At 33.2% G+C, this 14442-nt stretch overlaps 1 protein-coding gene across 12 annotated transcripts in view; it reads right to left on the bottom strand.

Moving 5' to 3' along the window:
* CNTN5 (contactin 5) overlaps window positions 1–14442 on the bottom strand; it is a 1392146-nt gene that overhangs the window by 1139409 nt on the left and 238295 nt on the right. For 6 of the 12 annotated variants that reach the window (XM_064577192.1, XM_064577190.1, XM_064577193.1 and 3 more), the window contains one exon: window positions 10151–10222. The exons of the other annotated variants lie outside the window; for them this stretch is intronic. The gene's annotated coding sequence lies outside the window, so the exon portion shown is untranslated. The remainder of the gene's footprint in view (window positions 1–10150; window positions 10223–14442) is intronic. 12 annotated transcript variants of the gene reach the window in all.

The following is a 14442-nucleotide window of genomic DNA, read 5'->3' as shown; positions in this document are numbered from 1 at the left end:
AGGGAGAGCCCTTCAAGCAAGGTATCAAACATTTCAATCTTCATTCTGCAAACTTCAACACCTCTGATCATTTGGCCTAGCACTTCAATCATTCCAGTTTTCTGATATGTTGTCTTTCCTAGTTTCATTGGCCTTACACACTAAGCCAAGAAATCAGAATGGCAAATAATAGGGCCACAGTCTGAAATTAATATTATCCTGTTGCCAGTAGCAAAAACAATGATAACAATGACAAATCTATGTTCCTCCTTGATAAATACCTATTAAAATAAATAATTCAGTGAAAATCATATTTGGACTCAGTTCTACAACATGCAGCATTTTTTCCCTGTTTTTATAGAGTTGCATGAAAGAAAAAGATTTTTTTCTCCAATATTTCTCTCGCTCCAAATTACTAAGTAGTTTTCTCTATTTATACACATTACTCTTCAAATCAATATTTTTATTTGTTTTTAATTCCTTTGGAAATGGCAAAGTCAGTGTATCATTTTAATTCACTGAGAATACTCTGAGTTTTAAGTGTTTACCTTAATTCATTTAAAGTCATTAAATCCATTCATTCAGGGGATTTTATTTCTTTTGCCTATTTTAGTAGTTAACATTAATAATCTTTTCAATAAAAGTTTCCTAAGTTTTTACCACATGTAAGGCTTTATTTTTTATTTTTATTTGATTTTATTATGTTATGTTAATCACCATACATTACAACATTAGTTTTTGATGTAGTGTTCCAGTGATTCATTGTTTGCGTATAACACCCAGTGCTCCATGCAGAACGTGCCCTCTTTAATACCCATCACCAGGCTAACCCATGCCCCCACCCCCCGCCCCTCTAGAACCCTCAGTTTGTTTCTCAGAGTCCTTAGTCTCTCATGGTTCGTCTCCTCCCTCCGATTTCCCCCCCTTCATTTCTCCCTTCCTACTATCTTCTTTTTTTTTTTTTTTTAAACATGTAATGTATTATTTGTTTCAGAGGTACAGGTCTGTGATTCAACAGTCTTACATGTAAGGCTTTATAGAAACATAAAGTTAACTGATGATAATTTTTTTTAATTTAATTTTATTATGTTATGTTAATCACCATACATTACATCATTAGTTTTTGATGTAGTGTTCCATGATTCATTGTTTGTGAAATGATGTTCAAGTTCACTAGTAGCCTAGAAAATGGAAGTTATAATAATAAAGAGATATTATTTTATACCACATTAGTCTGGAAGAAATAAACAAAAATTATAACATGCATCATTTTCTGAAATGGAGAGTATAGGATACTCTCATTCAAAGTTACTAGAAATATGAAATGTTATAGTAATTCAAAAGCAATTTTAGAAATCTCTATCAAGGGCGCCTGGGTGGCTCAGTTGTTAGGTGTCTGCCTTTGGCTCAGGTCAAGATCCCAGGGCCCTGGGATCGAGTCCCACATTGGGCTCCCTGCTCTGCGGGAAGCCTGCTTCTCCCTCTCCCACTCCCCCTGCTTGTGTTCCTGCTCTCGCTATGTCTCTCTCTGTCAAATAAATAAATAAAATCTTAAAAAAAAAAAGAAATCTCTATTAAATTTTAGAATGTAAATAATGCACACAAACACACAAGAGACACATATATTCCTTTCAACCAAGACTCAATAGTTCTAATCCTTGGAATCTTTACTCTGGAAATAAAAGCACAAAAGTTCAGAGAGATAACATGTTGAAATAAAGAATGCCCAACAGTGTTTCTACATGTGACTTCTCTGAGCCAAATAATAGTAAGGAGTTAATTAGAGCCACACCAGCTCACCACAACAGGAAAGTATCACTGAATAATCAAAACACAAGGTGTAATTAGTTCTCAATTTTTTTTTTAAGATTTATTTATTTATTTATTTAACAGAGATAGAGAGCACAAGTAGGCAGAGCGGCAGACCGAGGTAGAGGGAGAAGCAGGCTCTCCGCTGAGCAGGGAGCCCCATTCGGGGCTCGATCCCAGGACCCTGGGATCACGACCTGAGCCTGAGGCAGCTGCTTAACTGACTGAGCCACCCAGGCGCCCCTAGTTCTCAATTTTTAAGCAAAATAAATGCTAATGTTCCAAAACCTAGTGTATATATATATATATATATATATATATATGAATATTAGTATTTATGTATAAATGTAGCATACATATGTAAGATTTTAGAAGCACATATGCAGAGGAAAAATATTAAATTATTAACATGGAAAAGAAGGGGCATGCACACAAAAAAGCATGGTAATGCAAATTATATCCTTGAAAATATATGTATGGGTATATAATTTGTATTTACATAGCAAATTCAATAATACAAACACAGTAACCTAATGTATATATATAGTGTATACACATGCAACAATATATGCATGGACTTATGTAATAACATATGTACACTCACTCATACTATTTATTATGTTAAATTATTTTAGAAAACAATTATTCTATCATAAATTTAAAATCTATGCTTTTCCTTAATCTTTTCTTCTGTTATTATCATAATACTCACTAACCATCAATATTTAATTCCTGAACATAGAAATATCATTTCTTTAAAACAATAGTATCTGTTTGGATATGGTTCATTTTAAAATCTGAAATCCAGATGGGAGCTGCTTTTGGTGTCTAGAAAAAACATTTCATATGTGGGTATCTATTCTCTTCTCCAAATCATAACTTTATCTCCTACCTACATAGTAAAATTTATATTCACGTCCAAATTATCTTACCTTTTTCTTTGTAATTCAAACTAGCAAAAACAAAGTACAAAAAAGCCTGGATACAAATTTTGATATCCTATTTAACAATGCATTACCCTTACAATAAGTAAGTTTATTATGTCTAGTTAAATTCTCTCAAGCTGAATTATTTTCTGGCTGTTTAGGGATGGAATGATTTTTTATTAATTTAAAAATTCCTTACTTATGTAATTAAATAGACTAGATATAAAATACTTATGCATAAATAAAAACAAATAAGGGTTCTGCAATATGATGTTGTACACACTATAAATAATAAGTAATACCAGATTAAATAACAAAGTGATAAGGATGTAATCTGTTGTTTGAGTCATCTGAACATAAGTAAATACAAGAAGTTTAAATTGCATTCCCTTGACTTTAGTTTCAACATGTAGTGAGAGTTTCAGGTTTAGGTTTAGTTTCAGGAGGAGAAAGACATTACGGTATAGCAAAAAGAACATGGGATTTAATCTTGGTAACTTTCTATTCCATCTATGTGGGAGCTTCCATGAGTTAACCTCTCATGTCTCCCAAGTGTAAAACAGGAATGATACCTCTTTAAAAAAAAAAAAAAAAAAATTATTTTATTTTTTTTAAGATTTTATTTATTTATTTATTTATTTGAGAGAGAGAGAATGAGAGAGAGACAGCACATGAAAGGGGGGAGGGAGAAGCAGATTGAAAGAATATGAAAATCATAACCACTTTAATATGAGAAATAAGGATATAAAATAATTATTACCTTAGCTCATTAAAAAATTAATGAAAATCCATACTGTCCTTTAAATTGGCCACTTCGATCCCTGTAAAGGGCTCTCATCTTAAAATTAATAGCTCTTTTTAACATATGTATTTAGGAATTGGTAATTTGGCAAACTAGTAAAAAACAGCATTTTTTTTTTAACGATTTTATTTAACTATTTGAGAGAGACAGAGAGAGCACAACTGGGGGGAAAGGGACAGAAGAGAGAAGCAGATTCCCCGTAGATCAGGGATCCCTATGAGGGGCTCGATCCCAGTCCCTGGGATCATGACCAGAGCCAAAGGCAGATGCTTAACTGAATGAGCCAGCCAGAGGCCCCCCAAAAGCATTATTTTTAAATACAGTTTGTGGGCATGTCTTTATTCTCCATTTGTATACAATTAAGTTGTGCAACTTGGAGCAATTCTCTTAACCTGTGATAGGTTACTTCATATCTAAAATGGAATTATACCTCTTCTGTCTTGCTTAATAAATATGACATACTTTTCTGAGTAAATATTTGTGAAAATGCTCTGAAAACAATAGAGTTATTACTTCAAAATCTAATAGACAATAAAATACATTTGTCAAATTCTCTCACATTTTGCTCTTACTACCTTTTTTCTAAACCTAATGCACTTTTTTAACTTGAGTATTAGTCTCTGAGAATAATTCAGACCAGGGTTTGAATCTGGCTCTGCCATTTAGTATCTGAGTGACTTTGGGGATTTAGTTTGATATTTTAGAGTAAATTTCTTCACAAGTGTAATACAGATATTAATACTCTGCTTCATAAGGTTGCTGCTATGAACAGTAAATTAGATAACATGGGTAAAGTATCAGATTGCCTAGTAGACAGTAAATATTCATCAATTTTTAAAATCAATATCCTCCTCATCACTATCATTGCATCATTATCCTTTTCACTCAAGATACTTAAAATATCTACTTTCTAAAAGTTTCCATTGGTGATGCACACATTATACTTTTTAAGTTATCATTTTATGTAGCATTTTATTATAATTTTATTTATTAATGTAGCAATAATATATATTTATTATGTAGCATTTATTAACTACATTTTATAATATATAAAATTATATAGCAATTTATTATAACATCTTCTATTATCCCCTGAACTTTATGAAATAATTGCAATTAAAATAACTCAAAGATTTTGCAGTCCAGTAGCCATCTGTAGACAAATGAAACATAACCATATGTGTGTGCATATATACGTGTATATAAAATTTGTTCTCTCAAACAATGCTGAACTCAAGTATAATAGCTCTTCACTCTTAATAGCTTCATAGATGGCTTTTGGCAGTTCTATCAAACATAGCTGCAGGGACCTTTCAATTTCAAAAGAACACTCATTTCTCTAAGAAATTGTACTGCAAAAACAGAGAAAGCCTTTATTTATAAAAATCTAAGGGTTTGACATTTGTATACATTATAGTCTAAGTATCCAGATATGTGTAACAAACACACCTAAGCTATAGATAATTTATCTCTTAATGTCCACATTGGTTAAGAAACCTAGTAAAACCAGCTCTTTGTTACATTTTTTTGTTTGTTTTTTAGCATAGATTAAGGAAATACTGATTACGTTTCCTAATTGTAAATGTTCTTCAAAAAATTTGTAAAAGAAGAAAATACTGCCAGTTATTCATGCATACAAGAATTTCTAGCCTACTGACAATTATTTTTTATTCCAAAAATCCTACATAGATTTACCCAATTAAAATTTCTGGGTGTCATGAGATTTCTTAATCTTCAGGAATAACTGTTGTTGAAGTATACCAGCAATTTACTTAACCACATCAGAAAAATGAAACAACCACCAACAGATATCACAGACAAACAAAAATTATAGTGACCCTATTCTCATTTTGTACAAATGGGCAACTCTTGGATACATATTTATTATGTAGACTTTGGGTTGGTAACTAGCACTTGATTATTTACAGACTAACAAAAGGATATACATTTTTGCTAAGGTCTGTTAACTAACTTTCTGAATATTTATTTGAAGTTTTTAAATTCATATGGCAAAAAGCTAGTTAAATTCACATAATCTTTCCTCCTCATACATGTGCCTCTATTTCACTTATGTAATTTATTAGTTGAACACATTAGTCAAATATTACTAGTCATTCTAAAATCTTTAAACAGAATTTATATTGAGTAAAAACTTGCTTCAATTCATGCACTGTAAACATTAATTCGAAATAACCACAGTAACCGTCCTTTTAAAAAGAATTTTAATTTAATTTTATTATTTGTTCACATAGAATACAATCATATATGGTCAATTACTCTTTATCAACTGTTTCATTTTATGGCTGCATTTTTTTTTGTGGTCATTATATGTATTTTTATTTTTAAATTTACATTCAGTACAATTCACTTTTTTTTGGGGGGGTATACAGTACTAAGAGCCTTGACAAATGCTTAGGGTTATGTAATCGTTATGGCTGCATTTTTTAAAAATAAGTGCCCTCAAATCATTTGACTTATTTCAGGAATTAATATTTACTACACTATTCACCTAATAAATGTTCAATGTTCAATTCTACCCAAGTGATGGATGAAAGACTCTCTCTAGGGGCGCCTGGGTGGCTCAGTCGTTAAGTGTCTGCCTTCGGCTCAGGTCATGGTCCTGGGGTCCTGGGATGGATCCCCACATCGGGCTGTCTGCTCGACAGGAAGCCTGCTTCTCCCTCTCCTACTCCCCCTGCTTATGTTCCCTCTCTCGCTGTGTCTCTCTCTGTCAAATAAATAAAATCTTTAAAAAAAAAAAAAAAGAAAGACTCTCTCTATAAACTTTGATAAAAATGATATATATTATAGAAATAATTTATTGGGGCGCCTGGGTGGCTCAGTCATTAAGCATCTGCCTTCAGCTCAGGTCATGATCCCAGGGTCCTGGGATCGAGCCCCGCATCGGGCTCTCTGCTCGGCGGGAAGCCTGCTTCTCCCTCTCCCCCTCCCTCTGCTTGTGTTCCCTCTCTGTGTTTCTCTCTGTCAAATAAATAAAATCTTAAAAAAAAAAAAGAAATAATTTATTAACAAATATTGTCCTTACTCCCTTATTTTTTTGGTTGGTTCCATATATTTTTTCCACATAATTTTACACTGAAAAACTTCATTAAGAAAACATCAGCTTGTTCAAAATCATACATTATTCAAGAAATAGAATTCCTCACCAAATTGAATGATTTATTTTTCTTTAACAAAAATACTAGGGTCTCTGCATCCTTCTTACATAATTATTTTCTAGGCTCATCTTTTGTTAACTACATTTTACTGTTTGTTAATATTGGGTTAATGTGAGAAATATTTATCAGGTCAATAATAGTCATTGAGCAAATTTATAGTTAAACTAAAGCATACACTTATAGAAATATACTGCTTTAGTCTGTACCTTATACATATTGAAATTAGTTATGCTCTGAGATGATTTTGTTGTTGTTTTCAGGAAACTAAGATTACTAAAATAGCAACAGGAAAATTGTCTATTTGAAGCATCTACTTAACAATTTGACTCTAGTAATAAGGAATCTGGAACAATATAGTTTATATTATTGCTTCTACTACTGCTTTTAGAAATAGCAGAGAATAAGATTACTAGAGTCTATCAAAGGAATAGCTTCAGCTTATGTAAAATTTTACCATTGCAAAAACTACTTTCTCATTCTTTATTTTTCCAAATTAGTTAAAAACAAAAGGAAGAAATTATATTTCTCATAATAAATAATTCTCAGTTGAGTTCCAATTATGTATTTGGGCAGGACTTTATACTTAAGTTCACAGAATTCACCCCATTCCACCAAAATAATATGCCACTGAGTATTCATGCTATTAATGTGTGTGTATATATACAAGAATATGCTTATATTTTTTTACTTCTCTTGAATACCTTATCCATTCCATTTTTTTAAATATTTTTTTTTAAAGATTTTATTTATTTCTTTGACAGAGAGAGACACAGCGAGAGAGGGAACACAAGCAGGGGGATTGGGAGAGGGAGAAGCAGGCTCCCCGCAGAGCAGGGAGCTCAATGCGGGACTCGATCCCAGGACCCCGGGATCATGACCTGAGCTGAAGGCAGTCGCTTAACCAACTGAGCCACCCAGGCGCCCTTTGTTAAATATTTTTATTATGTTATGTTAATCACCATATATTACATCATTAGTTTTTGATGTAGTGTTCCATGATTCATTGTTTGCATATAACACCCAGTGCTCCATTCAGTACGTGCCTTCTTTAATACCCATCACCAGGCTAACCCATCCCCCACCCCCCTCCCCTCTAGAATCCTCAGTTTGTTTCTCAGAGTCTATAGTCTCTCATGGTTCGTCTCCCCCTCCTATTCCCCCCGTTCATTTTTCCCTTCCTACTATCTTCTTTTTTTATCCATTCCTTTTTTTAAAGATTTTATTTATTTAATTATTTATTTGAGAAAGAGAGAGATTGTGAGAGAGAGCATGAGCAGGGAAGAGAGGGAAAGCAGGCTTCCCAGGAGCAGGGAACTCGACGCAGGGCTCGATCCCATAATTCTGGGATCATGACCTGAACCAAAGGCATATACTGAATAGATTGAGCTAACCAGGAGCTCCCCCCTTTCTTTAAGATTTTATTTATTTATTTACCTTATCCTTTCTTTTCTTTTTTTATTTTATTTTATTTTTTTTATTTTTAAAGATTTTATTTATTTATTTGACAGAGAGAGACACAGCGAGAGAGGGAACACAGGCAGGGGGAGTGGGAGAGGGAGAAGCAGGCTTCCCGCTGAGCAGGGAGCCCGATGCAGGGCTCGATCCCAGGACCCTGGGATCATGACCTGAGCCGAAGGCAGACGCTTAACGACTGAGCCACCCAGGCGCCCCATTCTTTCTTTTCAAACACATCTCTGTAGTATAAATTCCTCCATTAAGTCATCTTCAACTAACACAGCATACTAAAATTCTTTCCTCATTATGATCTCGTACAGCATTATTTGAATATTAATATTAGTCATTATTCTTGAAACTAAGAATATGTCATGATGTTTTATTGTAACATGTTAACAAATGAAGGAAAAGTTAAGCAAAATCACAGATATTCACAATATATGATGCCTATGAATGCATGTGGTCTATGGATGTTATACACATATATAATATGTATAATATGCTTGTGTTAATAAATTTTCATAGCTGATATTGTGGCATCTACAGATGAATTATATTTAATGACTTTTAGCAAAGTTGTTGGATGTAAACTAAATACATAAAATCAATTATATTTATAAAGACCAGGTACAAGGAATGTGAAAAAGTAATATAAAACTATCAATTATATTTATAATAAAAATTATAAAGGATCGGGCTCCCTGCTCGGCAGGGAGCCTGCTTCTGCCTCTGACCCTCCCCCCCTCATGTGCTCTCTCTCTCTCGTTCTCTCTGTCTCAAATAAATAAAAAAAAAATTATAAAGGAAATCAAGAATATATCTATTAGAGAATGTACAATCAAAATAAATGGAGAGAAAAGTCATGTTCAAGAACTGGAAGATTCAATAATCTGAAAGTGACAATCTCAAATTGACCCATACATTCAATAAAATTAAATGAAAAAATCTTAACAGGAGGAATTTGACAACGTAATACTGAAATGTATATGAAAGTACAAAGGACCAAAACAATTTTTTTAAAGAGTCAGTAAGTCTATATGGTATTAACATAGGAATGGACAAATAAAACTTGTTAACTCAAGCTAACTGACTCTAACACACTATCTTCCATAAATAACTGTTTTAACTGAAAGACAAATGTGAGTCCTTGTGGAACAGAACAATGATCTTACATAAATACATCAGAATTAAACAAACAAACAAACAAACATGAATTTTAAAAGAAAAGCAAAAATCTTACACTTCCTTAGATTTTTAATATAGTTACATCTGCTTTTTGTGGAATAAACATTTGTCAAATCTATATAAAGTGACTTTCCCCAGTGCTACTTTAAATTTATCAATCAATTAAGAATTTATTACTTGAAAGCATTTTTAAGATTTAATATTCTTTATGTATTTCCTGGTATTGTGTTGGGTATTGGACATTAATCAACATCGAAAGAATTTTGATGTCAAGTAGTGACTACACAATCCCAATGTTAAAGGAAGGATCTTCTTCCAAAGCAATTTTTGCTAAGTGCAAAGGTCTACATTGTAGGCAGTATAGAAACAAGTCAGTTAATCATTGCAACACAGGAGACATCACTACTTAGAGCTTCATCACCTAGTCGCTATATTTATGTCAATATGATGCCAATATGTCTATTCAATTGGGTATCACAGAAATGCTTGTGATGCATTCATTGAGAACCAACTAACAATTCCAGTGGGTTCTATATCCAAATTCTTCAACAATAGAGAATAGAAATCAATGTTTTACTCGATCATATGATAAACTCAAAAAACACTTCTCAGGATGCCATATCTTTTATTATCTGTCTAAATCAAGTGACAGTGAGTGAGAAAAGACCCATATTTGTGACTTAATATTTAGGGAGATATAATTGATACTAAATATGCTTGCAATGTTCTCTTACCAATACTAGAAGGAATTGTTATCTCTAAAATTTGAATAGAGAGTACTGTGTCATAGTAGATAAGAGTGTGAATTCTCCTACCTGGGTTTAAATCCTAGGTTCCCATATGTTAAATGTAAGGTATTGGGCAAGTTTTGGCTTCAGTTTCCTCATCTGTAAAAAAGAGAAATATGAAAATCTCTACATCAGAGAATATTCTGAATTTTGAATAGCTCATTCTTTTTGAAGGATGTATAGTTTGTGCCCAAAAAGTTGCTATAATAATTGTGTATTAAATCTGTGAACACTCTTTCTGGCTATTAAATTTTACCTATTTTGCCAAAATATATTCATTTATTTCTGATCAGACTTATTGAATACCTACATGTCAGATACAGTAGTAGACACTTATACCTCTCAGCAAGGTCTTGCCACATCAGTTTTTAGGTCAGTGAAATGTAGCAGGACATAGTAAGACTGCATGTTCTTATTTGAAGGGAAGGAAGGATAGGAATTAGCATAAATTATGTATTTATGTTTATGATATATCAGACTTTAGAGTAAATTCTTTAGATGCATTGTGTTATTTACTCCTCCCCCCCCAAAAAACAATTTTACAAATGAAGAAATGAAGCCAAAAAATTGAATCAAATTAAATCTCTATACAAATGGTGTCAAAATACATACCTCAGTTTTCTAATCTCTCTCTCTTTTATGTTACACTGTGTCTTTCCCCTACTTTTAACACCTACATGATAATAAATGTTAATAACTCCATAAAATTATCCAAATAAGTTTTGAAATTTTTTCTATGTTATAGAGGATGGCCAGGCACATAAAAAAATTTATATAAATATTTGACTACACTATTAAGGTCTTTTATCTTCATTTTCTGACTTTTCACTTTTCAGTAAAGATATAGATTTCTATCAAGATTAATCTTCACGGAAGTTACTATTTAAAAAATTTCCAGCCAAAAATTAAGGTTCAAATCAACAGAATATGTATTAATATTATGTTGTTCATAGTTTGGCTTTAATTCTGAATCTTTGCTTTATAAATTTTTTTAAATTTTTTTGTGTCATATACATAGAGAGACTAGTCTATGATTAGCTATTATCTTTGTTTTTGTCAAATATTGCTTTTGTTGCTGTGATACTTAACTTCATAATCTGAATATTGTTTAACCTCAAAGAAGAACTAGCCAGTTTATAACATCTCAGATTGGAACAGAATGGCTTTGCTAACATTTCTACGCTAAGCTTCATTTCATAAAGATATATTTTTTTAAGTTTTTATTTAAATTCCAGTTAGTGAACATACAGTGTAATATTAGTTTCAGATGTATCACTTACTGATTCAACACGTACATACAACACCCGGTGCTCATCATAAAGATATTTTTTAAATACAGAGATTTCATACTTGAGTTTACTGTTTGGCAGCTGCTAGAATATACTACCATAATCATCCTGCACATGGCCTTTGGAAGCATTTATAGGGACAATCATCGCGTCGATTTTGATATTATGGCAGCATCCCAGGAACTTGTGACTGGTATTACTTGCACTGCAATTCTGTTTAACGGTAGCTACTGCCCCATGACAATATAAAAAGTGCCCTTCGACCATTAATTCGTAAACCTCTGGTATTGAGGCCAACTTGATGACAGTTATTATGCCAATTCTCCAAGGACCTGCTGGCTTACAGCCACTGCCTCACTGCCATTGCCAGTTATTATATAATTAAATGAAATAACGTATAGGTAGTATATTCAGATCACTTTAACATTTATAATGATGATGAACAACTTTTGTTCTTGTAGCATTGTCTGTCTTGGCTAAGAGTACAAAATATGTTCACAGGATAACAACCACCTTCCCAGTTAAATTGGTGATGTGAAGATATGGTCCTAGATCTCATATATCTTAATAGGTGGAATCAAGTAAATTAATACTTAACTCAATTGGTGGAACTTCATGCACAAATAATTCGGGCTTGACTAATCAGGTTTAATATTATAAGGTAACATAAGCTCCCATCAGTTGGTTTAATGTCACTCAAGATGATATCCTGGGAGTATACAGTTCCATTCAGATCCTTTTAGATCAGTAGATTTCAACTGCGGTGATTTTGCCCTCCATGGGACACTGGGAAATGTCTGAAGACATTTTTAAACGTCATAACTTGGGAAGTTTTCTACTGGCATCTAGTGAGAACATGTTGAAGATGCTGCTAAATACCCTTCAATGCACAAGACAGTCACCCACACCCACTCTAAACTAGAATTAACTGGCCCTAAATGTCAATAGTGCTAAAGGTGATAATCTTGGCCTTAGATGACAGAAACTTGAACTTCAGCTAATGGCCTTCAGTGGGATATGGTCAGGGTACTGTAAAGCTGTTTTCTGGCTTCCATTGTCCATATCACATATACATGTTTGTGCAGTGAAAATTATAGAAGTGTAGAGAGGGACATAAGTATATAATATAGGTATATATCTCACAAAACAAGTCTTTTTTTAAAAAAAAGATTTTATTTATTTATTTGAGAGAGAGAGAATGAGAGACAGAGAGCATGAGAGGGAGGAGGGTCAGAGGAAGAAGCAGACTCCCTGCCGAGCAGGGAGCCCGATGCGGGACTCGATCCTGTGACTCCAGGATCATGACCTGAGCTAAAGGCAGTCGCTTAACCAACTGAGCCACCCAGGTGCCCCTCACAAAACAAGTCTTAACTACTTTCCTACTAGATTTATTTGCTGATAGACACATTCAAAGATAGACCAATAATAAAATTATTTTTAATAATTTTATATACTTTTAATGTAAGCATATGTGTGAAGCAATAAGAACTCGCTTGTTAAGCAGTTTGAAAGTGATGCCAATTTTTGCATATGCCTCTCATTTGAAATAATAGGCAAAGTAATATTTTTGATCATTAATTTTGTACATATATTATTATTAAAAGAAGATTTTAATGAAAGTTACCCAGGAGTCTGATTTCAGATTCACAAGTAATCACTCATTCAATATAGCCAAATGTTACTTAAGTGCCCAACACTGTCCTTTCATTACTCTAAAAGCCTGTGTTATGTACAAGGGAACCCTCTTCACTTGAAGGGACAAAAAAGAGGCACTTGAGTGGAATTCCTTTAAGTCCTGCTGGGTTGCCAGAGGCTGTGGCTCTCAGGTTTTCATGTGCTTAAGAATCACTTGAGGGTAGGGTGCCTGGGTGCCTCAGTTGGTTAAGCGACTGCCTTCGGCTCAGGTCATGATCCTGGAGTCCTTGGATCAAATTCCGCATCGGCAGGGAGTCTGCTTCTCCCTCTGACCCTCCCCCCCTCTCATGTGCACTCTCATTCTCTCTCTATCAAACAAATAAATAAAATCTTAAAAAAAAAAAAAAAGAATCACTTGAGGGTACTTTTTATCATATTCTTGTGCCTGAGCACCAAAGAGTATGATATAGTAGGTATGAAGTGGGCATTTTAAAACCAAATGTTCTGGTGATTTCATGCAAATGATTTCAGACCATAGTTTCAGAAATACTACCTTAAATCTGCAGTTCACTGAGTACAACTCCAAAGCTACAGGGTATTCAATTTGGGAAAGGGTGACTAGGAAAGCCTGGACAAAAAAGGTCAAAAAGGCTTGAAGACTGTAAATAACAAATAATTATTACTTTATAGCAATAATTCATTGATTCAACAAGTATTTACTATAAGCCAATTATCTACCATGAATAGTCTCAGCACTAAGAATATTGTTATAAATATAACAGAAAAAATAATCTGCCCTGATGGAGTTTATATTCCAGTGGGAAGAACCAGACAATGAATTACTAACATAAGGCAGAAACAATTAATAGTTGTCTTCAGATGCATACTTTAAGGTGATTTATTAGTAAGCTCTTGAAAGAAATAATTTAAAAAATTATTTCCCTTGAAATAGTTCCTTCTCTACACCCCTCTCCATAGGCCCATAATTCTACCAAATTTTAAAAACACTAATTGACACCAAATTAATGGGCCAATGGTTTACACCAAAGCAATAGAATACCTCACTCTCTAAATGATGTTGTTGCCATTTGTTACATAGTATCTAGAAGTAAAAATCTTGGCAAATCTTACTGCCACGTTTTGTTATCCATTGTGAAGAACTATTGCATACATTTTATTTTGGGTGAGTTTATATCTCAGTGTTAAAACGCCATACATTGTCATAATTACACTTTTTGTGCTGTTTAATAAGGTGTTGCAACCTTATAATTAATATGATTTTTTAAAGTTTTCTGATTTGAATGACAAAAATATAATGTGTGTATGTTTGTTTTTGTTGTTCTTGTTGTTGTTCCTCAGCTACCTAGGACACTAAATTTGGAGGATTTGAAGAGT

The sequence above is a fragment of the Mirounga angustirostris genome, unplaced genomic scaffold, assembly GCF_029215605.1.
Source record: "Mirounga angustirostris isolate CCGP_5_RB_7025 unplaced genomic scaffold, mMirAng1.0.hap1 SCAF_13, whole genome shotgun sequence".
Classification (NCBI taxonomy): Eukaryota; Metazoa; Chordata; class Mammalia; order Carnivora; family Phocidae; genus Mirounga; species Mirounga angustirostris.
This window is presented reverse-complemented; position numbering and strand designations above follow the sequence as displayed.